The 27755-nt window shown below is 35.5% G+C and overlaps 1 protein-coding gene and 1 pseudogene across 6 annotated transcripts in view; one reads left to right on the top strand and one right to left on the bottom strand.

The window, feature by feature from the left end:
* The window catches only part of Lrriq1 (leucine rich repeats and IQ motif containing 1), a 192531-nt gene that overhangs the window by 95274 nt on the left and 69502 nt on the right, over positions 1-27755 (top strand). The window lies entirely within an intron of this gene.
* On the bottom strand, positions 17609-17750 carry LOC143436541 (small nucleolar RNA SNORA17; annotated as a pseudogene).

Genomic DNA, 27755 nt, shown 5'->3' with positions numbered 1-27755 from the left:
CAGCCATGGCTGCATTCTTAAACCAAGTCTTTTGAGATAAAGCTTATTTGTTACAGAGTATACAGTGATATATATATATATATATATATATATATATATATATATATATATATAGTTTATAATATATGGTATAAAACTATAATTCAATTAATTTTAGTGTTACATAACCAGCATTACCTCTTCATTTTAGAACATTAGAACTTATTTTCCCTTAAGAAAAAAATGAAATAAAATTAATAGTGGGAATTTGAGCCCCTCTCCAATGAGAGAAATCAAAATTAAATTTTCTATAGGTCAGATTAAGTAACTCCATGTGGAATAATATCTCAGAACTATGGTACGCCAGCACTGTCTTATAATTTTTTTATTTTCTTCAAATTAGATCATGGTATTATTTGAGTATTGATTCTATAATTCTAATTTATTTTCTAGTAATACAGTATGACTTATAGAAAAACATTCTTTTTCAATTTTACAGTCATGACCGTGTAAAATGTCATGCGTATTGTAAATTTTGTATTAAATGCTTTGATTATTACTATGGCCTCTTTTCTAGATGTCAATAGATAAATAAGGATATTTAAATAAAAATTATGGCTACACCTGTGGAATATTGGATATGGAATAAATTATATTAAATAGTACAAGGTTAAAAATCTTAACTTTTATCAGTCCCTGTTTAAAAATAACTATTTATATAGTTTGATATGTACATGAAATGTAAAATAGATGTTTACCTTAAATCTAATGGAGGCTAAGCTTTGACATCTGTACCCAAGGTAACCAAAAGTATTGGCGAAGTGTCAGATATCGTTTGATACTTTCTATAAGACTGAAGGTCTACAGACTGCATAAAACAGACTGTATAGATTCATTAAGAATTGCTTGCTGGCTCAATTGATTGTTAGGTACCTGTTTTAGCCTACCTCTGTTATCACAGATAATTCTCACTTGTGTTTAATATCTACTGTTGCCTTGAAAGTCTGAAGACACATTTTGTTTTGCTTCTATGAGGATATGCTCCCACCACCCTCCCTCTCCCCCAATCTATAATTTTTATAGTGAAACATTTATACCCTTAACTATTATGAGGCAGATACTGAATCACTACTTTCTATGATGGCTATGATGTATAGTGGATCTCATCACCTATTTTTCTTGTCTTGGTAGCCTTTGATCAGCAGCTTCTCATTTCCTTCACCCTCAATACCTTAAGTTCTGGTAACTGTGATTCTACTATGACCATAAGTTCAACATTACTAGACTCTACATTTGTGCCAAATGATGCTCCTCTTGTTTTGTTTATACTATATTATATTACTTACACTGGTTTTCTTAAAATTCATTCATGTTATCACAAATAATGGGATTCCTTTTAACCCATTTAACTGAACAATATTGATTTGTGTATGTATGCCATAATTTTTATCCATTCATGTTGTAATGTGCACTGCAGTTATTTACATATCTTGGTGACTATGAATAGTGCACTTGCATCAGTAGTACAAATTTGCAGATATCTCCAACATACTGTCTTCATCTCCTTTGGATAATTGCCATGTAGTTGCTAGATCAAATAGTACTTCTACTTTTAGTTTCCTGAGGAATTTTTATAGTGTTTTAAACAATATCTTGTACTAATTTATATCCCTCTAGCCATGTATATTTGTTCCATTTTTCCACATGATAGCTTTTCAATCTTCTGTGTTTGTAAAGTAGATAATTCATCCTTGTTTGCATTTTCCTTATGTTAGTGATTCTAATCACTTTCTCATTTACATCTCTGTCATTTGTATGTCATATTTTTAGATATAGATAGATAGATAGATAGATAGATAGATAGATAGATAGATGGATAAGTGGATGGATACTGTTTAGATGGATAGATAGATAGATAGATAGATAGATAGATAGATATTTTAAAGTTCTGTATTTAAATCATGTCTTAGAATTCTCTCCTTGTTTTCTTGTAGTAGTCTAGTTTCAATTTATTGAAAACATTATCTACTCATTGTGTATTACTGGTACTCGTGTGAAAAAATGACACTAATCATAAATATGTGAGTTTGCTTCTGAGGTTTTTGTCCCATTTCATTGGCTTGTATGTCTGTCTCCATGCCAGCATTCTGCTGTACTGATGACAATTGCTTTTAAATAAGTTTTGAAATGTGGGAATTTGATGCTTCGTTCTCTAAGCTCATGATAGCTTTGGCTCTTTTGTGGTTCTGTGCAAATTTAATAATTTTATTATATTTCTGTGCAAAAATAACCTTGGAATTTTGAAACAATTACATTGAATCTGTCCAAAAGTTTTATATGAAGATGTTAGCAAAAAATAGCTTATAGCCTGTTAGCTCGAAATATCTTTCCATTGTCTAAACTTCTCTTCAGTTGGCTGTGTTTCCAATGTGTTTGATATTCTTCAATAGAGAGTTATTTTTCAATTCTGTAACTAAATTTGTACAGTAAGATTTTATTGTTGTTGCTTTGTAAGTAAATTGTTGATTTCATTTTTGCTTGTTCTTTGGTTGGTGGTTCAGTCTCTGTGAGTCCCTATGGCCCACGTTAGTTGACTCTGTAGGTCTTCTTGTGGTACCCTTGTGCCCCCTGGCTTCTTAAGTCCTATCTCCAAGACTTGCAAAGACTCCTTAAGTTCTGTCTAATGTTTGGCTGTGGTTCACTTCATCTGTTTCCACTTACTGCTGGATGAAGTCTCTCAGGACACAGTTGTGCTAGGCTCCTGTCTGCAAGCATAGAAGAGTATTATTAAGTGTTCCAGAGGTTGGCTCTCTCCCATGGGATGGGTTTCAAGTTGGGGCAGTCATTGGTTGGCTATTACCTTAGTCGTTTTTTCATTTTTATTCCTGTGCATCTTGTAAGCAATACAAATTTTGGGTTGAAAGTATGTGGGTGGATTGATGGCCCCCTCCTTCCACTGGAAGTCCTGCCTGGCTACAGGCAGTAGCCACTTTAGTCTATATCCCTCTCTGGTAGGAATCTCCCCTAGGGTCAATCCCATAAAATGCTTTTTACATCTTTTTCTTGCTTATTTTCTCTAGTTAGAATTAGTAGTACACTATAGTCAGAGCAGTCTTTTTAATTCTATTAGCTTAAAGAAAAAGGTTTCAAATTTTCACTATTGAGAGTAAATATCCTTCATTTTGTTAATATGTTGTGATATATTTATGTTTTATCTGTCAAACATTCATCCATCACAGAAATAAATACCATTTTTTCATAATGGTTTGAATCTAAACTTTAATACTAGCTCTGTGGTCTTCAGGACGCAAACTTATGTTAATTTATGATTGTGCTAATATTATTTTTAAAATTGTGTGTGTGTGTGTGTGTGTGTGTGTGTGTGTGTGTGTGTGTTTAAATAAAGGCAGGTGCCTGCTGAATTCAGCATAAAGTCTTGCATCCTGAAGATGTTGTTAGAGGCACTTATGAGCCACTCAGCATCAGTGCTGGGAGCTGAACTACAGTCTCCCTTTTAAGATATTCTTTACTGCTGAGTCATTAATTACACTCATAGTATTGGTGAATAATTAGACACAGTTTAGTGAATACTGATACTATGACCATAGATACTGTTTGTGAAGTACACAAATACCCAATATACTTACACACTAAGTGGTCAAGACTGTAATTATTGACAACATTAATTTTAAGTGAATGACTTTTTATTTTTTCAAACTTGTATTTCTTACTAAGCACTATAGGGCTGATTTCTTTAAGAGATACATGTATAATAACTGCCCACATCTTAGAAATGGAGAACCAGTGAATGTGAGAGTTTGATAATTGACTTGTCCAAAGTCAAATATATAGAGCCATACATGTATAGGAATTTACCTTAAAAAAGGGACGTAACTTTTTCATGAAACCAAAGCTAGAGAAATCAAAACCTAATGTAAAATTTGAAGAACAAGATTTCAGTGTAACTCTGAAATGATAAAATAAAAAAAAAAATCCCAAGGGAAATATAAAGACTAATAATAGGTAATACAGATCTCTAGGAAACTGATGGTAAATTCATTTTTACTTTCTATATACTTGTTGGAATCAGTATAAGTGAGGAAGTAGACTTCTGCTGTCATAGGAACTAGTATTTGATATTTATGCTGTAGTTAGCTAATAGTATTTAAATTATGATAATTTTTACATTATTGAGATCCAAACTATTTGACTCTGATTTCATGATAATCAATGGAAATATTTGACTTCACATCTGTTCATTTTCAGGTGCTTAGCAACCGTCACACACAGCCCCAAAGTGAATAGTGTATTTTTAATTCATTCATGCTCATTTATATTTATGCATATGTGAAATTATTTGCTTACTCTCATCTACTGAACTTCTAAATTGGCTGCCTCTAAAGTTAAAGCAAATTTAGAATTCTGGGATTAGCCAGAGGGTAAAAATGAAGTCAGAAAAAAAATGGGTCTAGCCTGACAACTTTCTCAGGAAGATAATTTTAAACCTCGGTTCTTTATTCCCTGGAACAATTTTACTTGATTTTAAAGTCAACTTTTCTTAAATCCCAGTATGGTGCTGTCATCACAAACATGAATCCTATTTGTCTTCTTGTAAAATAGAAGATTTACAGATACCATATGTTCCTATATGTCATAAACGCTTAAATATTTTGTATTAAATTTTCAAGTAATGAAGACTTTTGAGAAACTTTAATTTCTATAATTTTTACTTCAGAGCGTCGTAATCAAACTGTCTTCTTTTGTGGTATATTTTGCTTTATGATTACAAGCATTTTCTCCTGCTTTCTCTATTTTAATGACAGGTTGGAGCACAAAATCATATTATCCAGACTGTTTTAGGGTAGGTCTTGTGTTTCCATAGCTGTATATATAATACTTGCTAATGGCGTGCAGTGTTTATGTATTAAGAGCTAACAGAGATTTACTAAAATTTAGGTTGACTAGCATTTAGCTACAGGGAATGTGCCACCAAAGAAAACCTAAAAGTATCCTGCTAAAAGATGACTGCATTCTTATTTCTACAGAGAAAAACACACTAATGATCAGAATAGACAAGGATAAGAAGATTTATAAAATGTGGGGTTTTTTTCAGTAGCTTGGTTTCCTATAATTACTATAATTTGAATTATTACATTCGTACCACATTGTGAATATCTTATATCATCTCTATATCCCCTGATGTTATTTGTAAGGCCCTAGGCCACAGCACCATAAAGAAATGTATGCCACTTATTGAATTTGACCTGACTTCCTATGAGTATAAAGGACAAGAAAAATGTTCACGTGGAACATTGAATGACAGTACTAAACATATCTTTATCTTACTTTATTTTTAAAATGCATGTTGAGAAAATAGAACCATGAAAATGGAAATCATCAGTAAGTGATTTTCTGAATAAGTAAAAACACACAGGCCCTGACCTTAAATAATTTCAAATAAAGATGAGGTTAAAGATGCTCACATCTTTAAACATGTAGCTTCTATTGTCATAACGGATAAAGGATAGTTGTCTTTGCACAACTCAGAAAAATCCTTTCACTTAGCTTCTTCTTATTCTTTATTCTTTTCTCATATATTACATCTCAACTGCAGTTTCTCCTTCCTCCTCTTCCCTCAGGCTGCCCTGCCCCATGTGTCTCCCCTCTCCCTGAGATCCACCCTCAATTCCCTACCTGCACCTTTTTCCCATTCTGTAGGGCTGTCAATTTGTCTTATTAATGGTGTCCTTTGTTTTACATAAGTTTTTCAGTTTCATGAGATCCCATTTATTAATTGTTGATCTTAGTGCCTGTGCTATTGGTGTTTGGTTCAGGAACTTGTCTCCTGTGCCAATGAATTCAAGACTATCCCCCATTTTCTCTTCTATCAGAAGAAGTCTTGGATCCATTTAGACTTGAGTTTTGTGCAGGGTACTAGATATGAATCTCTTTGTGATTTTCTACATGCAGACATCTAGTTAGACTAGCACCACTTGTTGAAAATGCTTTCTTTTTTCTATTGTATATTTTATCAAAACTCAGGTGTCCATAGATGTATAGATCTATATCTGGGTCTTCAATTTCATTCCACTGATTAACATGCCTGTTTTATGACAATATCAGAAGATTCTTTCACTTACCTTCCTTATGTTCTCTCAAAAATCAATCATTTAGGCACACTTCCTTGAGCCGTTACTCACTGCATTTCCATAATATTTCTAATAATGTTTTGTCTGTAACATATTACAATATAATAAATATATAATACTCTCATCATTTTTAGTCATTTACAGTTTGTATAATGCATTGTTCCACATATTTTTTATCCTAATAAATACTGTAATTCTCATGATAAACTTTCTTGATCCAAGAAACTAAAAATTGTCATTATCTTTAGACTAGATATAAGTGAAAAACATTTATATGCAAGGAATTAAAAATGAATTAGCATTATAATTGGTTTATAATTTTTTGCTGAACTAGTAGAAAAGAAAGAATTGAAGAAAGGATTATAATAAAAAAGTTAACAGTTGCATACTCTTGGATATTGAACTATATTTTAATTTGTCTTGCTGACTTTAACTATGAATAAACAGTGTTTGAACTCAAGAACACTAAGCTTTATTGATACCCTTATCACTTTGGTAACACTAGATGGAAACATAGACATGCACATCAAATCTCAAGCTACAGGGTGCATATGAGAATACTTTCAAAAACCAAGTTTCTTAGCAGAATTTTATTTTCCATAAGTCTATATACTAAAAGTTCAAGGTTAAGACTCTAGCCACTTCAGTTCCTAGCAATGGCTTTCTTTCTGCTTTCCAAACAGCTGCCTTCTTGGGTAAGTGAGAAAAGAATGGGACAGAGGAGGTAGGGAGATAAAAAGAGAGGAGAAAGAGACAAGTATGGGAAAGACCCACTGAGGATCCTACCTTCATGGCTGGGATTGTTTTAAGGAGAATTGTGCCCCATATGGTCAGGTATTTGCATAATTTTCTTCTAGTTGGTAGTATTTGAAGAAAGGTGGAATCCTTGGGAGATAGAGCCTTGCTGGAGGAAGAATGTCACAGAGAGTGGCTTTAATATTCATTCTCACCCACTTACTGCATGCTATCACTTTTTTGATGATTACATTTGATGATAAAGCTCGTAGCCTCCTCAACCAGCCAACAGGCCTGTAGCTTGTTTATGTACTTCCTTACCTTGATGGACTCTTTCTTTTTCTTCCTTCCTTCCTTCCTTCCTTCCTTCCTTCCTTCCTTCCTTCCTTCCTTCCTTCCTCCCTCCCTCCCTTCCTTCCTTCCTTCTTTCTTTTTTCATCTTTTATTTACTTATTTATACTCCAGATTTTATTCCCCCAACCCAGACTACCCTCCAGTTGTTCTACATCCCATACCTCCTCCGTACCCACTGTCTCCACAAGGTTGACTCCACTCCTCACCACCCACCACCCACCCAACCAGACTTCTAAACTCCCTGGGACCTCCAGTCTCTCTAGGGTTAGGTATATCTTCTCTGACTGAACCCAGACCCGGCAGTCCTCTGCTGTGTGTGTGTGTGTGTGTTAGGGGACACATATCATCTGGTGGATGCTGCCTAGTTGATGGTCCAATGTTTTAGAGATCTCGGGGGTCCAGGTTAATTGAGACTGCTGGTCCTCCTAGAGGGTTGCCCTCCTCCTCAGCTTCTTTCATCCTTTCCCCAATTCAACAATAGGGCTCAGAAGCTTCTGTCCATTGGTTGGATTAAAATATCTGCATCTGATTCTTTCAGCTGCTTTTGGGCCTTTTGGAGGGTAGTCATGATAGGTCCCCCCCCCCCTTTTTTGTGAGCACACCATAGCCTCAGTAATAGTGTCAGGCCTTGGGACTTTCCTTTGAGCTGGATCTCACTTTCAGGCTGTCACTGGATCCTCTTTTCCCCAGGCTCCTCTAGATTTCTATCCCTGTCGTTCTTTCAGACAGGAACAATTATGGGTCAGAGTTTTGACTGTGGGATGGCAACCCCCTCCCTCACTTGGTGCCCTGTCTTGCTGCTAGAGGTGGGTTCTATAAGTTCCCTCTCCCTACTGTCATGGATTTCATCTAAGGTCCCTCCCTTTGAGTCCTAAGAGTCTCTCACCTCCCAGGTCTCTGGTACATTCTAGAGGGTCCCCCCGATCTCCTACCTCCCAAGGTTCATGCTTCTATTCTTTCTGCTGGCCTTCAGGACTTTTTCCTCACCCAATACCATATCAGATTCCCCTCTCCCCCCCCTTAACTTTCCCTCCCAGGTCCTTTCTTCCATCCCCACTTGTTAATGTTTTCTTCTCCCTCCCTCCCAAGTGGGACTGGGGCATCCTAACTTGGGAACTAAAGCTCTTTGACTTTTTGAGTTCTGTGGACTGTATCTTGGATCTTCTGTAGGGTCTAATATCTACTTATTACTAAGTCCATACCATGCATGTCCTGTTTTGTCTGAGTTACCTCACTCAGGATGGTATTTTCTAGTGCTCCATTTGCCTGCAAAACTCAGTGTGTCCTCATTCTTAATAGCTGAGTAGTATTCCATTGTGTAAATGAACCACATTGTCTGCATCCATTCTTCTGTTGTGAGACATCTGGGTTGTTTCCAGCTTCTTACTATCACAAATAAGGCCACTATGAACATAGTGAAATACTTGCCCCTGTGTCATGGGGGGCATTTTTTGGTTATATTCCCAAGAGTATTGTTGAGTCTTCAGGTGTATCTATTTCCAATTTTCTGAGGAACCTCCAGATTGACTTCCAAAGCGGTTGTACCAGTTTGCAATCCCACTAGCAATAGAGGTGTATTTCTCTTTCTGCACATTCTTGCCAACATGTGTTGTCACCTGAAGTTTTGATATTAGCCATTCTGATTGGTGTAAGATGGAATCTCAGGATCTTTTTGATTTGCATTTCTCTGATCACTAAGGAGTTACAACATTTCTTTAGGTGCTTCTTAGCCATTTGAAATTCCTCTGTTGTGAATTCTTGGTTTACTTCTATCCCCCACGTTTTGATTGGGGTATTTGGTTTTTTGATGGTTAGCTTTTTAAATTCCCTTTATATATTGGATATTAGTCCTCTATCAGATGTAGGGTTAGTAAAGATTTTTTTCCCAACCTGTAAGTTGCTGATTTGTCTTATTGACTATGTCTTTACCTTACAGAAGTTTTCCAGTTTCATAAAGTCTATCAATCCTTGGTCTTAGAACATGAACCATTGGAGTTCTGTTTATGAAATTTCCCCCTGTGCCAATGAGATCAAGGCTCTTTCCCACTTTCTCTTCTGTTAGATTCAATGTATCTGGTTTTATGTTGAGGTCCTTGATCCACTTGGACTTGAGCTTTGTGCAAGGTGACAAATATGGGTCTATTTTCATTTTTTCTACATACAGACAGCCAGATAGACGAGCACCACTTGTGAAAGATACTTTTTTTCTATTGTATATTTGTGGCTTCTTTGTCAAAGATCAAGTATGCATAAGTGTGTGGTTTTATTTCTGGGTCTTCAATTCTATTTCATTGAACAATGTGTCTGTCTCTGTACCAATACCATGCAGTTTTTATCACCATTGCTCTGTAGTAGAGGTTGAGGTCAGGGATGGTGATTTCTCTAGCCATTCTATTATTGTTAAGAGTTGTTTTCACTATTCTGAGTTTTTTGCCTTTCCAGATGAATTTGAGAATTGCTCTTTCCATGTCTTCGAAGAAGTGTGTCAGGATTTTGATGGGATTGCATTGAATCTGTAGATTGCCTTTGATAGGATGGCCATTTTTACTATTTTAATTCTGCCAATCTATGAGCATGGGCGATCTCTCCATTTTCTGAGTTCTTTGATTTCTTTCTTGAGAGACTTGAAGTTATTGTCATACAGGTCCTTCGCTTGTTTGATAAGAGTTATCCCAAGATATTTCATATTTTTTGTGGATATTGTAAAGGGAGTTGTTTCCCTGATTTTTTTCTCAGCTTGTTAATTATTTGTATAAAGGAAAGCTACTGATTTATTTGAGTTAATTTTATATCTGACTACTTTGCTAAAGATGTTTATCATTTAGAGAAGTTCTCTGGTCAAATTTGGGGTCACTTATGTATAGTATCATATCATTTACAAATAGTAATAGCTTTATTTCTTCTTTGACAATTTGTATCCCCCTTTTGTTGTCATATTGTTCTAGCTAGCACTTCGAGTAGTATATTGAATAGATATGGGGAAAGAGGACATTTTTGTCTTGTCCCAATTTTAGTGGGATTGCCTCAAATATGTCTCCATTTAATTTTATATTGGCTGTTGGTTTCCTATAAATTGCTATCATTATGTTTAGGTATGGGCCTTGAATTCTTGATCTTTCCAATACTTTTAACATGAAGGGTTGTTGTATTTCGTCAAATTTTTTTTTTCATCTAAGAGGTGATCATGTGATTTCTTTTCCTTTGGGTTTATTTATATAGTGGATTATGTTAACAAATTTTCATATATTGAACCAACTTTGCATCCCTGGGGTGAAGCCTACTTGATCTTGGTGAACTATGATTTTAATGTGTTCTTGGATTTGGTTTGCAAGAATTTTATTGAGTATTTTTGCATCAATATCCATAAGTGAGATTGGTCTGAAGATCTCATTTTGGGGTGGGTCCTTGTGTGGCTTAGGTGTCAGAGTAATTATAGCTTCACAGAATGATTTAGGTAGTGTTCTTTCTGTTTCTATTTTGTGGAATAGTTTGAGGAATATTGGTATTAAGTCTTTTTTGAAGGTCTTGTAGAATTCTGCATTAAATCCATCTGGCCCTAAGCTTTTCTTAGTTGGGAGGTTTTTAATGACTTTTTCTATTTTCTTGTGTGATATGGGCCTGTTTAGATAGTTTACCAAAGTTAATGTAACTTTGGTATATAGTATCTGTCTTGAAAACCATCCATTTATATCTAGATTTTTTTAGTTTGGTTTTATAGATAGATCTGATGATCTTTTGAATTTGCTCCCTGTTGCTATGTCTCCCTTTTCATTTCTCATTTTGTTAATTTGGACCCTGGTCCCTTTAGTTAGTTTGGCTAGGAGGTTATCTATCTTGTTGATTCTCTCAAAGAGCCAGCTTTTGGTTTTGTTGATTCTTTGTATTGTTCTCTTTGTTTCTATTTTGTTGATTTCGGCTTTGAGTTTGACTATTTCCTGCTGTCTACTCCTCTGGTGAGTTTGCTTCTCTTTGTTCTAGAGCTCTCAGGTGTAAGATCTCTCCAGTTTCCTTACCAGGGTACTTAGTGCTATGAATTTTCCTCTTAGCACTGATTTCGTTGTGTTTCATAAGTTTGGGTATGATATTTCAACATTTTCATTAAATTCTAGAAAGTCTTTAATTTCTTTTTTTATTTCTTCCCTGACCAAGTTATCATTGAGTAGAGAATTGTTCAGTTTGCACATGTATGTGGGCTTCCTTTTGTTTTTGATCTTATTGATGACCAGCCTTAGGCCATGATGATCTGATAAGGTGCATGAGATTATTTCAGTCTTCTTGTATCAGTTGAGGGTTGTTCTGTGACCAACTGTAGGACTGGAGAAGGTACCATGAGGTGCTGAGAACAAGGTGTATTCTTTTGTTTTAGGGTGAAATGTTCTGTAGATATCTGTTAAATCAATTTGGTTCATAACCTCTATTAGTTTCATTGTGTCTCTGTTTAGTTTCTGTTTCAATGACCTGTCCATTGGTGAGAGTGGGGTGTTGATGTCTCCCACTATTATTGCGAAAGGTTCAATGTGTGTTTTGAGCTTTAGTAAAGTTTCTTTTATGAATGTGGGAGCTCTTGCATTTGGGGCATAGATGTTCAGAATTGAGGCTTTCTCTTGGTAGATTTCACTTTGATGAATATGAAGTGTCCTTCCTCATCACACTTGATAACTTATGGTTGAAAGTCTATTTTACTGGGTATTAGGATGGCAACTCCAGCTTGTTTCATGAACCCTTTGCTTCGAAGACCTTTTCCCATCCTTTTACTCTGAGATAGTGTCTGTCTTTGTTATTGATAGACTCTTAGCACTCTGCAACTCTAAGCAAACTAAATTCTTATGTTGCTTTGGATTGTGTGGTTTTAACATAACATCAGAATACTAACTAATACTATAAACTCATCTAACACAAATTACATCCATAGAGAGCTCATTCTAAACACCATTATATTGGTAAGGTTTCAATAGAGAGATTTTTATGTGGATACAAATTTAGTTCAAGACACTGTTTACTGTCCAGGCAAGAGAGTGTAGCAGAAATCCTAGAGACTTTTATCTATATGTGGAGCCAGCCTACTATTAACATCAGGGATTGCCAAGACTTAGGTGGGTCATCTTAAATTGACGTTCTCTAACAAAAGTCCTTACCCTTGTGTGTGAGTGTGTGTGTATCCATGTGTGTGTCTATGTGTGTCTGTCTGTGTATCTGAGAGTGTTGCTGGCAAAATTCAAACTTTTAAACAAAATTTATAACATGAATATATAAAAAAGTACATTAACAATCAAGTGCTATAGTAGGGGGAAATTTTTTAAATGCCATGAATAGTTTCATAGATATAAAATAATATTATATTCAGAAATTAATTTGAGATGCCTCAATTAGAAAGAGAAAAGTCAGCTAAAGAAAAATATGTCTCTTGAAATCAAAATACAGCACCATAAAATTATTGTATAGAAAATAGTTACAGAAGTTAGCATTTAAGACATTTCAGAAAACATCACAAATACAAAATTAAAAAGAAACCTGACAGAAAATATCTAAAGCAGAACCATAGTCTAGGAGGTTTCAGCTAGAAAAAATTATCAGAAATCAAGAGGCACTGACAGTGATAACAATGAACTGATGACACTGCCAAGTTCTTCTGCTTGATTGAGATAGAATCCCACTTCTTGGAATCATATTTATAGCAGCTTTCATATGTTGTTTTTTTCAGGAGCAGCAATTTTCTTAGGCATTTTCTTTTCACAAGTCTAAATCATACCTGGATATCATTTTGCTTGCCTGAGGACATGCTTTCCTTTATTCTATTGTGAATCAGGCCTCTCCTAGCTTGGCTTCATCACTAAATTCTCTGGTACTATTTTTCTCTACTGTATATATATTTTAGGTTTTGTTATTGTTGATGTTTTTGTCTCCCTTACTCTTGTTCATTGTAAATGAGCACTTGAGTATTTAATATTCGCCATGCAACAAAGTCAGCATTAGGATTGAAATCTCCTCAGCCAAAGATATGAGTATGTTATTTTCATTTAGACTCAAGCAAATTCTCAGGGCAAGGGTAGAAAGGAATCACACATTCTTTATCAAAATATCATAATAATGGTTTTAGCCAAGTTTTTCCTGCTGTATGTTTTTACCACAACAATTTAAAAGCAACTAGGATATAAGTTGGTACCAGTAAGTAAAATATAACTGTGAAAAGACTTCCCATTCTATACAGCTCTAATAATTGTCTTCTAAGTTTCTACTAGGATGTCACATTAAGCTCCACCTACAACATTCAAGTGTTATTCTAGTTCAAAATCCCAATGTTTTCTACCTGTATACACACACACACAGACATACACACACACACACACACACACACAGAGAGAGAGAGAGAGAGAGAGAGAGAGAGAGAGAGAAGAGAGAAGAGAGAAGAGAGAAGAGAGAAGAGAGAAGAGAGAAGAGAGAAGAGAGAAGAGAGAAGAGAGAAGAAGAGAGAAGAGAGAGAAAACCACCAACTTGAAACTTGGCCAGACTTGTTACACTTATAGCTCACTTCCTGGTTAACTTCTGTGTTAGTCTATTTTCTATTGCTTTGATACATCAGTATGACAAGGGAAACTTTAAAAACAAAGCATGTAATTAGGCCAAAATTTCCAGTGAGGTGAAGAGTGTGTTGGTAGCTTGAAGACATGGCAGCAGGAACAGCTGAGAACTCACATCTCAAACCACAAAAAGGAGCCAGAGTTGAACAGTAAGGTTTATTCAAGGTTCAAAGGGTTGAGAATGTATTATGAGGAAGGATAACTAACACTAAAGACTTTTGAAAATTCCATATGGGGATCCCCTACTATCCAAGCTTTTTAACATATTTATGTATACATATGTCAAGGAATATAAATCAATTTAACCTATAACATGGGGGAAGGGACAATAGCAGTTCCTCTGTGAGATACCACTGTTTATCTAATTCAATTTCCAGTGCTCAGGATGGGTCACCACTTGTCAAGTTGTTGATCATTCCCATCAAATTCTTTCCCAAAACATTAGGTAGTATGTCATTGCTCTTAATTATGCTCTAGTACTACTTAATGGTAATATATTATTATTGAACATACCACACATTTGAATGATGGATGTAGAAAAAAAATTAAGATGAAACAGACCTAGTAGCTTGATCTCTACTGTTCTTGTTCATGGTACTTTTTCTTTATTTCTTTTTCTTTTTTAAAAAATTATTTCTTTCTTTCATGATGGCATAGGATGCCTATTACTGATGGTTGTGAGCCACCATGTGGTTGCTGGGAATTGAAATCAGGACCTCTGGAAGAACAGTCAGTGCTCTTAACTACTGAGCCATCTTTCCATCCCAGTGCTGTAACTGCCTATGGATGGTGGTTGGGGAGAAAAGTATTGAATAGTCCCATTCAACTATGAATCATATAAGCTACAGTGACAATTAGCCTGGCAAGATATACCTACTGGTGAAATAGTATTAAGAACACCGTGGGAAGAAACCAACTATTTCCTGATTAGATTTAAAGCCTAATTAATATACAAGTGACAATTTATGCCTGATACTGTTAACTGTGTCTGAAACACAGGGCTGATAATTCTCCATCGAGGAGAGCTTAAATATATTATTCTGCTAACATGACCCCCTAAGTTCTTATCTTTATTCTGGTGTGTTAATACATGTTTCACCTAATTAAAGAAGACTTTTTTCATTTCATTTTTGATTAATATAAATTTACATCACTTGCTCCCTTCCCTTTTCCTCAGTTGAACACCATATTTTCTCCTTCCAAAACCTCCATAGTCCCCTTACTTTCTCTCTAGTTTATGACCTCTTTTTGTAATTATTATTTTTATGGCACAGAAACACACACACACACACACAACACACACACTAAATCATAGAGTCCTTTCTTGTGGTAGATAATGATTAATTCAAAGAACCACAATTGGTCAACAAACAGAAAAATATGAAATTGTGGAGTTCTCAGCTTTAAATGGAACACAAAAGCACTTCTCCCAAGGTTTAGCAATCGTCTTGTACAAAGGTGCTGAAAGATAAATATTAGCTTTTAAAGATGGGCAAAGGAGAAGCAACTGCAGAGTCTTAGTATATAATAAAGTAACAATCTACCTTAATTATAGATTGTGAATGAAATCAGGACGTATTTGATAAATAATAAAAATTATTAATATCATTGAATATAGTTGTTTTACTGAATTTAAATTCAGGACGAGGAAGATGGAAATTGGTAGTGCTGTACTGATTTCCATTCCATACATATATAAACACACACATACACACGCACACACACACACTTTTTCATTGATTTTGTGGATTTTAGACCATGCACCCCAATGCCACACATCTCTCTCTCCCCCTATACCCAACCTCTACCGTCGCAGCCTCCCCCCACCTCACCAGAAGGGAAAATCCTCATTGTGGAAGCTATAGTTTGTCATAGTGTGTCCCACAGTATACTCTGACCACACTTCTTTGCTTGCAAATGTTCATTGCAGTGACTACCTGGTCTGGTATGAGGCTTCTGATTTCTGCAACTCTATTGATACTAGAACTTCCCTGGAACTCCTCTCAGATATCCTGTTGTTCACCTGTGTCATGATGATCCTGTAGTTTTGGATTTGTAGGAATAGTTCCGTTGTGCACTCCAGCAGTTGAGAGATGGGGTAGATGTTGGGCTGAGCTGATACAAAGCCCTGGATCTGGCTCTGAGATATATTTGAGCTGGTCAATCTTCTGGCTCTCTGGCTTTCACACTGTCAGGGCTGCTCACAAGTAATGCCTGCAACCAGGGTTAGCTGTGCCCTGTGCCCAGGCAGGGTGCAGGGGCTACTCGCTTGAGTGTAGCTGGTAGGGGGATATGGCCATTTTTCCTACTCTCATGACCCCAGGCTAGCTCTCCTGTCTGCCATAGGTGGCAAGGGATGAGGAAAAGAAGAAGGATGTCTCTCTCTCATCTGCACTACTTCATAGCACACAAGACACAGGGCCAGCTCATCTGCAACCTCCACATCCAGGCACCGCTCTACTGTGCTACTCATGTGAAGTGCATGGCCTGCTCTTCTAGAGTGATGCAGAAGGTGAGGGGGAGGGACAGCTCTCTTGCTCCCATGGTCTTCTTGGGGCCAGCTTTCCCACCTCCTGAGGGCAAAAGGGAAGTAAGTGAATCTCTACCTCTGTGATGCAGCAGAAATGAGGCAGGGAGGGTTCTCTTACAGTCATGCCCTTTGGGGTAGGCTCACCTGCAACACCTACATCCAAGGCCAGATCTTCTATCTTTCGAGGTGAAGAGTAGGGCCTCTCCCATGTGCTGTAGTGGGCAAGTGGCAAGGACAGCTCTCTCACTTAGATGACTTTGGGGCCAGATCTCCTAACTGCAGTAAGTGGCAAGCAGCATGCGAGGTATCTATCTTTCCATTCTTTATGTCACCACACTGCAGAGAAGTCATAGGACTAACTCTCCCACACTCATGCCCTAAGGCTTCCCAAAAACCCAGTCAGCTCTATTGTGCTGTTTAGGGGAAGTGCAGGACCCGGTCTTTCCAGTGCTGCTTCTGGTGAACGGCAGGGCCAGCTTTCTGGCTTTCATGACTTCAGGGTCACCTCTCCTACAGGGTTCAGGTTAGTAAAGGGGGAAGGGGAGGAGGACATCTCTATTTACTCCATGTCACCACTCAGGAGATGAGTGACAGGGTCAGTTCTTTCATGTTCACATCCTCAGGCCTGCTCACCTGCAACTCTTGCAATATGTAGGGCCTTTTCTTTTGGTTACTGCAGATGGTTAGGGGTGGGGTTCACTCTCTTGTTCTTACCTTCTAGGACTAGCTATCCCATGATGTCCACTTGAGGGGTGGGGCCAGTTCTACACAGCCTTCAGACACCAACATGTCTCTAGATGGCAGCACAGATCAGAGATGTGGTGGTGTATGTGTGGGAGGGTAACAATCCTCGGCTACTGCAATGACACGGACATAGACATAACCTCTGGTGGCAGTACAAGCCAGGACCCAACCATGGTCCTAAGTGATATCACCAGCTACTCACATCAGACTGTTTCTCACTACCCTTGAAACTCCAGTTCTGCCTCTCTTCATTGTGCCCACATCTTTATTTTCTCTTTCTTGTCCATTTATCACCCACTTACTTGCTTTTCTTAGTGGTGCTCAGGGGTCTTGGAGTGTCTGGGGTCATCTCAGGCGTGGTCTCAGGAGTACAACACCCTGCTTATGCATTATGGCACTGAGCAGAGTAATCTCTGGCATTATCTGCCTCCCCGCAAGGCCTGCATGGCAGTAGACTTGTGGTCAACTCAGGCTAGCTCTCTGACTGGGCCCCATGGTGCTGGACTGGTAGTCATCTCAGGCTTACTATTGTTTGGAGGAATGCCAGGCTACTAATCATGCAGATGTTCACAGGTCAGAACACAGAATGTAGACATAGCCTCTCTCCTCTCTGCCACCTACTGATGCAATTGTGACACAACAGCCACACCTCCAATGCCTTAGTATTTCTCTAGAGAGAGTTAAAGCACACAGGAATATATACATAAGTTAATGCAAATATTACCACGTTTCTTATGATGGGAAATTAGTGAAAACTCGATTTTGGAAATAAGGTAGGTCATAGGGTTCTCAAAGAATTATCTCTCTTACAAATATCTATGAAAGACTTCAATTTGATTTCTTATTTATGAATCAAATATTTTTTTTTGTTTTACACTCCCTTTATTCTTTTATATTTCTAATTGTTAAGAATGAGAGCTGTGTGTGGGCGGGGGAGCAGTCCCAAGCAGAGATTTTTAAATAGATTTAATTAGACTACTTTTCAAAATGTAATTTGTTTTACCAATAATATTCTAAAACAGATAATATGTACCACATAAAGTCATCAGTAAATTAAGCAGAATCATTTTTTAAAAATTAAAATGAATTAGCCCTTAAAATGTAGGGGCTGGGGAAACACTCAACCTATTTATTCCATGAACACATTCATTGAAAAGCCACTTTGACATTGTTATCATGCAAGAGAATTTGGACCGAGAACTATTAAATGAAGTAAACACAGATTGTGAGGGACGCAGTTGTCTATTTGGCCAATGACAAACAGAAAATTGGGAGTGTAATATATGGTAAATATTATCTCAGTGTATGTAAACACAGCTGAATAATATTCTTTGGAAGAAAGGTAATGAAAACCCAACAGGAAGCTAGTGCAAAGGTTTAGGGAAGAAATGACCATTTGAATAGAATTGAAAGGTTGAGTGTAAATAGAGAAAGGCAAGAATTGTGTAACATGAATAATCTGAATAATGACGTGGACCTTAAAAGTAGGTGTTGGTGAGGCCATTCAAGAAACCAAAATAAACACTATAGAAGTAGGAGAAAGCTTGAAATGCAACTAGATAACATGGCAGGGGCAAGACAATGCTAACCCAACTTGTGTAGTATACCTTGATATTTGTGATTCTGTATTCCAAAACCAAAAGGCATTATAAAATTTTAAGCAAAAAAAAATGAAATAATAAGTTTTCTATTATGTGATTTGGGGGGACAAATGGTGAGAACTAAAGATGATGGCAATTGTAGAAGTTACTGTAGAACTTATGGAGAGAAGAGGAGGCATGGAGATGGGGCAGTCTGTTCATTTTGCATGCATCTATTGAAGAAAACTGTAAAATGTCACTCATAGTGCATACATGGTGTAAGGTCATCACTAGGCATAATACACAGTTATCACTGTGGAGAGTGATATATATATATATATATATATATATATATATATATATATATATATATAATTATCACCCTCACATTTATCTATAAGATTACTTCTCACTTAGTAAATGATGTCTCATTTAGTTGTACCATTTATGGTGATAATTAATCTTTCCTGTCCACGATTAAGTATTTGTCTTTGCTTCAGTTCTGAGAATTTATGGCTCTATAACAGAAACCAAAGCACGTGCGTGCACACACACACACACACACACACACACACACACACCTTAATACTTGGAAGTTACTAAGCAAAGACATTTATTCAAATCAAACCATTGGAGGTTGAAAGTCCGATGTTTTATCACCTCTTCAGCTTCCACTGAGATCCTCCTGACAGGTGATAGCATGGTGTAGTGGGAGGTGTGTGAAGATAAGAACTTACAGAGACAGAGGGCATCCAAAGCGAGAAATGGCCAATTCTATTTTTGTAACAACCAACTCCTAGAGAATAAATCAATTCAGAAAGAAAGCATCAATCCATCCATACATTGTTCTCAACAACAGCTCAGTGACATCCAGCTTCCTACTATGTCCCTTCTTAATGTCCCTTCTATGTCCCTTCTTATGTCCACCACCAGAAACGTGATACTAGGGACCTGACACTCACAGGTGATTCCATGGAAGACAGCCCACATGCAAAACTCATGAGGAAAGCACCCTGCTTTGGATACAATATGAAATGAAAGATTGTATGTGGGGATCCTGACAGGAAGGCAATTCTTTCCCAAAACTTATGGTCATAGGTGATCACAGTGGCACCCTCTATAGTCATCTTCTGCCTTTAATATTTCTACTGTGAAGTGTCTTTCCGAACTCCACATCTGATTGATTAATTGTATTACATCTTTGTTAAAAGGACTGTTAATCATTCATTTACCTTTTGCCAGAATATTGAGTCATTCCTTGTTTTTAAACCTCATATCTTAAATATAAGCACTGCCCCTCATATCCCTTCATTTTGAAATAGCTTGTCATCATTCTAAAATCTACAATGTGTCTTGCAAAAACTGTTATCCATAGTTCTTCTGCTATGTTCTTTTAAGCCATAATTCTAGTTTTATTCTCTCCATTTCCCTTTCTTTGTTTCCTTTGAGACAACGTGTCACTATGTAACCTAGTCTGATTTCACATAATCTTCCTGCCTCAGCCTCCTAAGTGCTAGGATCAAATGCCAGCCTACCACATCTGCTCTATTAAACCATAATTTTGCCTTCTGATGAATATCAGTGAAAATTGCTTAAAGCCCATTCATTTCCTCTAGTAAAAATCCCAAGTCTTTATAGGATGTAACTTTCTTGCTTTCCTGTTTCGAAACTCCCTTTGCATTTTGACTTCATAATATTCTTCCTCATCTTCCAAATAAATCCTGAGAATATCAAAGCTCAACATTTCTGCAAATATTAAAAAAACTTGTTATATACATATGGTTTACATAAATTATAACGATATATACATATATAAAGTTCTCATCCTCATACTTTCATGCCATTGCTTTTATCTGCAATACCCTTCTCAATTTTCCAATGTCAATTGTCCTTACTTTTCATGATTCAAATGCATATCATTTTATCTCTCAGACATTTCTAGTTCTCCCAGGCCCCACTCTCGTTTCTTTACTGCCCTGTGACTATGTTATTATCTGTCTTGTCTAGATGGTTAGTCTTTTCAAATTCGGGGGTTAAATGTGGGTCATATGTCTGTTTCCTCCCACCACTAGTGGGCACTGGATTCATCTATACTAGACACTGAAGAACTGCTTGATGGGTTAAACTGCATTTCTGACTTCAAATTAAAATTGGTTCCTTAGAAATACTCTTCCTGCCAATTGCTATTCCTAAAACTCAGATGCTTGCCTGTTCCAATTTAAACTTCTACCACATTCGGTGTTCACATTCAGTTGTACATTGTACTGTCTCGCCTCCTGAGGTCTATTTAGCAAACTTTTAAATTCATTCAATGATATCTTTGTGGAGCCTAACCAACTGTGAGGGTGTTCATCTTAAAAATTTTAGTACAAATATCATTGCTTCATCTTCAGGATTTCATCAGTTTTAGCGTTTTATAAAATTCCAAATATTATCTGAAAGAATACAATTAAATATATAATCAATATGTGTCCCATCTGTCAGAAAAAGCTAAGTGATTAATGTTTTTTTATAGAGATCCCATATAAGTTTTGGGGAAAATTTAAGATCCTATGCTTTATCCTATAACTTCACTACCATCTACAAAATATATCAACATTGTGATTTTATTTTAAGAAGTAAAAAATCTAACAGCACCTAACAGTTCAAAAGCTGGACTGTGGACTAAGACAACTTACATTTAAATCTAACCTCTGTTCCTCTGGATTTCTGTGTCTGCTTGCTAGTTTTCAAATAGGTAAACTTTAGAAAAATAATACATAATTCAGAGCTCAGCAAATGAATTAGTACACATAAAGTACTGGAACATATTTAGCTGTTGCCAATATTAAAACCAGTAGTCATCTGCAACAAAATTATATTTACATTTAATTCTATTATAGGAACTGTGTACATTTTGATACATTTCATATTGGATATAGTTTGCATAGGTAGGTTGTTGTGTGGTAAGCCTTTTATTATTCTGCATAGTGAATTAATTTTGAACGTAAAAGAATTTTCCAGGTTCTGGCGAGTGGGTAAGATGCTGAATCTAGTCAGTGATCCATTCTTTTTAAAATTTTACCTGGATTAATTTAATAAGGTACTTTAATCCAAATTTTTCAAGGTGATGTCAATCAGACAATCAGTCACACTTCTGGAATTAACCTACCGCCCCAGCCTATATGCTGTCCCTGGCTATTTCTTTTACTTGCCCTGTACAAGGTCCTGAACTTAGGTAGCCCACTGGAGCATGAACTAAAGAAGAATCTGATATCTCTAAACATTCCAGTAATAAATCTAATTACAAAAATTAACTTAGTTTTTATCCTTCACTTAGCGATTAAATTTGTTGATTCAGATATTGATATATGTTTTACAAAGATAAAATTTGCATTGCCCTTTTATTCAAGTACAGAGAAAACTTAACACTTCTAGAATTCCTCAGCACATACAGTGAATACATCTTTTTTAATTCTTATTATTCTAGAGTTTAACATTTTAAGACAATTTAAAGATATTTATCAATACGAGAAATAATCACTGAACGTTGCCTAAAATTATCTGTTATGGTTCTTGTATCTGTAACTATAAACTTCATATGAGATTTTTTTCTCTTTAATGGGAAACATTATGTGAAATACTCTTTGGAAATTTATTTGATGGATTTCTACTATAAGTAAAATTAAAATTAATTTTAAGAAATTTTAAGAAACAAAGCTATATTTGGTGTGTGGATAGAATTTTTTATCATAGCCCAAATGCTAAATCAAAGTTGCAAGATACTTTAAACAATATGAAAGCTTATATCCAAGTGGACTTTTGTTTGTGGTGATATGGAAACTCGAGCCTTTCCCCAACGCATATTGTGCCATTTCTTCTTGGTCTTCACGGATATACATCTACACATATTACTATCTGACAAAATACATTTTTCTCTTAGTATGTAATGCTAAACTGGAATTTACACATTTTTCCTATGGTGCAATTCTCTAAGTTTAAGAATAGTTCTTATAATATGTTATAAATACAATATTAGTTGCTCTTTGCTGACAGTTAATATATTTAAATACTATAATATATAAAATACTTTAAATAACTAATATTTATGATTATAATTCTATTTCAGTAGGAATCACTGATCCTAATATGTTCTCAAAAGGCTTTGATGACCTCATCTTTTGTAATGTTTCATTTTTTCAAAAAGAAACTCTTGTTTTTAAAAGCAATAACCATGTTAAAAAAAATTCATGCAATCATTTTGAAATTTAAAAGCTTCCACATCAAGTATGACATTGAGCACCTGACTTACTCATCTCACTGATAAGAAGAAAACTTGAAGACTAAAAACAATGACTGGCTTGGCTGATATAGCACACGGAGAATAGACTCTTATAGGTTTTCATTGACTATTAACTGAAATTGTGAGTGCCAAGATTTAGGTTAGTTGAAACCCCCTACAAACTGAGCTTACGGAAACAGAAACTGATCCTTCTAACATTGTGCCTTTTAATACATCACAAGAATGCATTCCCTCCTCCCCGAACATGTAAGATCTGTATCTTGAGATGCAATGAAATGTTTCTTTTTTTTTTTTTAAATCTATAGTAGAGGAGAAAAATCTTTCTTAAAATCCAAAATCCTATAGCTAATGTGAGCACATACAATAAAGCCCTGCACACTGAAATATTTTCTCATTTTTAAGGGAATTAATGGCTCTCCACCAGCCCTTTAACATGTAAAATGAGTAAGTTACTTGTGTCCAGTACATCCAAAAAAGAGCCAGGATAAAATAAACATAAGGGGTTGGATATCTTGGAAAAAATCTGTCATGGGTTTGGGTTAATCATCTCCAGAAGAAATTCAACTTGATGCCTGAAATGTAAGACTTCTTGGAGAAAGCAGAAAGGCCCGAGGCAGTGTTGATCTGAAAGAGTGCTCTCCATGGGTCAGATCTGCTCCGCTGGTAGAGTGCAAACCCAGTTCACAACCACGGCCTCTGAAAAGTTGTAAAAGACTGCAGGGGCCTTCGAGCCCACACTCCAGCTTTGGTTACATAGTTTTTATGGCCTGTTTTTTTTTATTATAAAATAAAACTTAAAAATAAAATCTGTGCTTAATTTTCCAACCTTCTGTCTGTCAGTGATAAGGCTGCTGGCCTTCAATTTTGTGGAGTAAAGCATCCCGGCTGATTTTTAGTTTCTGGAATGATAGGTAGATGGATTTGTGAATATGTCACACCTTTATTTCATACAGTCTTCAGGTACACAAGCCCTGCCTTGTAGGCACGCAGATGTTGAGAAATGAGTGAGTTCAGTCACATTTTGGTTGTCTTCCTTCCCTGGCCATATAAGTTTAAAATACATTTTAAAGCTCTGAAATTGTATTGTATTAAAAACCCTGGTTACTTGTTTAAATACTGATTTCTATTGTCAATAGTGATTTGAACTTTGGGGAAATTGAATAGTATGGAGTAATTCTTTTAAAATATTTATTCTCTATCTCACAATCTCCTCCTGTCCCCCCTTTTTCATCATCAGAAATAGATTATATTTCTTCGAAATAGTATCAAGCAGATATAAAAAGAGAAGAGAAGTTATCATGCACATGAACTTAACCATTTGAGTGCAGGAAAAATCCTGTCTGATTATAAACTGTACTGCTTGTTTACCACAAAGTTTGATAGCTACTTAGAAAAAAATAACAGAAAGAGATAATTTTAGTTTCTTTTGTATTTTTTCCACCCCTAATTTTATTACTCAAATCTACCAAAAGAATTAAACTTAAGTCTTGTTAATTAAAATATCCACACCAGTTCCAGTGGCCATTTGTTTTGTAAACATATGAGGCTTTTGCTGACAGTCTTATATTCTGCTAATACTATATTTTTCTTAAATTTGCAGTAACCATATAGGTGTAGGCTGACTAGATCTAGGAAAGAATTTGCAACATTTTCAGTGTAGAAGTCAATCACTTGAATGAATAGGGTCCACTGAGGACTATTTGAACTGCTCAAGCATTTCAAATCCTTTTTCATTTGACCACTGGGTGACCTGATAACTATTTCCTGTCCCTCAATAAGGTTGTGACCCAGGTCTAAGAGTGCGAAACCCAGATAATTTTAGAAACAAATCAAACACCATAGAATTACAGAAAGAAGTTTCACTACATTCTATCTTTCGAAAGCAAAGAAATTATTTCTTAAATATGAGGGTATAAAAATAAAGTGTGCAACCTTTATATACTGACTGTATTTAAGACTGTCCAGGCATTAGTTCTCTTGTTCTTGAGGATTAAAAATCAGCAGGTATTTCTAAAGTATGAACTTGAGTCCAGTTTCTCATTTCCCTTCTACTAAAGTAATTCAGAATATAAAATTTAAAATGCCATCTATGTGACGATAGTGCTGTTATAATAACTCATCAATATATGCACAAACACATTATACTAAAATAAAATTAATTTTCTATAGATATAGACACGTGCATGTATGTAATTTTATTTCTCTATTAGCATCTGCACCTACGGAAAGACAGAAGGTAAACAAAGAGAAAGTTCTTTGCTGCCACAGAGGAGGCAGGAATGTGTCTAACCACCCTTCCGAGCTGTTAAAATACCTTAGACAATTGAATTAAGGGAAGGAAGACTTTTACAAGTGCATTTTGCTGATCTGAAAATGTAATTGACTGTGGTTTGCTTTGATAATTTTTTTTTTTGCTTTTCTATAACTTGGATGTGAAGTAAAATGTTATGAAATGTTAATTGTTTTAATGAGGTCAAGAAGTGTTTCCTTAAAATAACAGTTTTATGTTTAACATAGGGTTGATATTTTTCTTCCTTGTATAGATAATGAAGTCATAACTTAAAATATAATAGAAATAAAATATAAAAGAACTAAATGTCTTAAAGTATGATTTGAAAATTGTATAGATTGAAAGATGTCACTGAAATTGACATTTACAATAAACTGTGTAACCTGAAATGTATACTTTTGATAATGATCACATACTTCTCAGACAACAAATTCTCATTTTTTTCCTCTGGCACATTCTAAAGAATGCTTTAAAAATAGACAACTACTCAATATAAAGATTACTAATGTGTTTTAGAATGTAGCATGGCACATTATTCCCATGATTCACATTTTGGTAATACACTAACTGAAACATTATGAAAATAGTTTCCCTCTATTCAGTTGAATGCTGCTATCATAATCAGAAATTATGATTTGAGATATCATAATTTGGTTTGTGGTGAGCTTCATTGGGAACTACTGCATGGAGTTGGGTGCATCTATTTTCAGCTTAAATTGTAAATTTAAAGACATCCAAAAGCAAGATAGAAATCATTATCAAATAGAATTATTCATTGAACGACTTTATTAGTTTTTAAACAAACGAAATCCCTAGAATATGACCTTGCTTAAGCATTACTTGTGGTAATTATATATAAAAATAATAATACATATTCAAAATAACAAACATAACTTTAGATGTTAAAACTGTATACATAGTGAAAACTGTAGCACAATGTAGATACTTTAAATATTTGCTATTAACTTTAAAAATAGGCATTCAAAAATAATAGGAATAATTCATACATTGAAATTGTTTTTAAGAAATTATAAGCCTATATTATGCAACACAAGTCTCATATAAAATTAAAGACAAGTCTACTCTGCTTATATTTTTGTTATTTAACTTACATAATATTTCAACAACTTTACAGGTATCTTTTCTACATATTAAATAATACTTAAAAATTTTATAGATTTTCCTAATTTTTTTTAATTTTAGTTGCTTATTAAGAAGACATGTAGAATGACACATGAATTTTGAACTTCTTAAATTAGGTATACAATTATTTTCTTATTAAGTATAATGTAATTAAGTATAAAACACTAAAATGTATGGTTTAAATCATATATATCCTGTCACTGTAACAGAATTTTAAAAACATTTCAGAAAAAATAACCATGACACAATTAAGGGACATAAACAGAAATTGAAATTAAATGTTTTGCTTGGTTATGGGAGTTCAGGTTAGACAACAGAAATTCTTGATGCATCTACTAGATCAAAACAAAGTTTCAGTTGTAAGATAAAAAACTGTGAGGGATTAAGACAAGAAAGTAAATATTAAATACCAGGAAAAGAACTCAGATGTAACCTATAGATGACCTGGACCTGTTTGTTCAGATGACAATTCTAAAACTATACAGGGAATATTCCCATTTAACACAAGCTGTGACCTCAGTGACTGTCATGAGCCCCCTCTGAATTGGCCCATTCTGTGATATGGTGACATTGCTTCTGTTGCCTCGATTGTGACCTCTGATTGCACGGTACCCTTGAGAGTTCCCCATAACAAGCGTAACTCCTAGTTTTTAGCCAGGAAGGCTGCTCAGCCTGCCATGAATTGTGTAAATTACATATGCTACCTCTCCAGCCATGGTATACCACTGTTACTCTGCATACATCTGTTGGAGAACTTTCATAGCAACAGTTTGGTATTAGTGAATTACACAGTTATTGCTCTTTCTAATAAGTCTTTTTATTCTTTCTAAGAGAATACTCATTTAGTTTCCAAAAGGTTTGCTGGCTTTAGAATATTTAAAATTTTGTACTTTTAAACAATTTCTTACCTGTGTTTTTGTTTGACTGAAAGAAATCTGCCTTACATTCCACTGCCTATTCCCTTAATCAGATCAGGTCTAGGAAATAACGTTGGTGCCAAGAAAACTGATGCAGGATGGCATCAGTTTATGAAAATGGTTAGTTAAAACAAGGACAAAGCTGGCTTTCAGCCTCAATGCTATCATCATAAGCAAATTACTCCACCTTTGGACTCCATTTTATCTCTAAAATAAACTTTACTATTTATAATTTTTGTTAGACTTAAGTAAAATCAATACAATGTAGGTAATATGGTACAGCTTTCTACAATAAGTTTGTTTTGGTGGTGGTGTTACTTTGTTTTCTTTTTAAAAATTTCATACTTGACTCCCTCCTTTACATCATTTGCATTCCTCCTTTCCCCTCCATCTTTTCTTGTGTTCTTCCACTCTCCAAATTCACAACCCCTCCTCTTTAATTATTATTCACACACACGCACACACACAAACACA

Source organism: Arvicanthis niloticus, chromosome 22 (genome assembly GCF_011762505.2).
Source record: "Arvicanthis niloticus isolate mArvNil1 chromosome 22, mArvNil1.pat.X, whole genome shotgun sequence".
Taxonomy (NCBI): domain Eukaryota; kingdom Metazoa; phylum Chordata; class Mammalia; order Rodentia; family Muridae; genus Arvicanthis; species Arvicanthis niloticus.
This window is presented reverse-complemented; position numbering and strand designations above follow the sequence as displayed.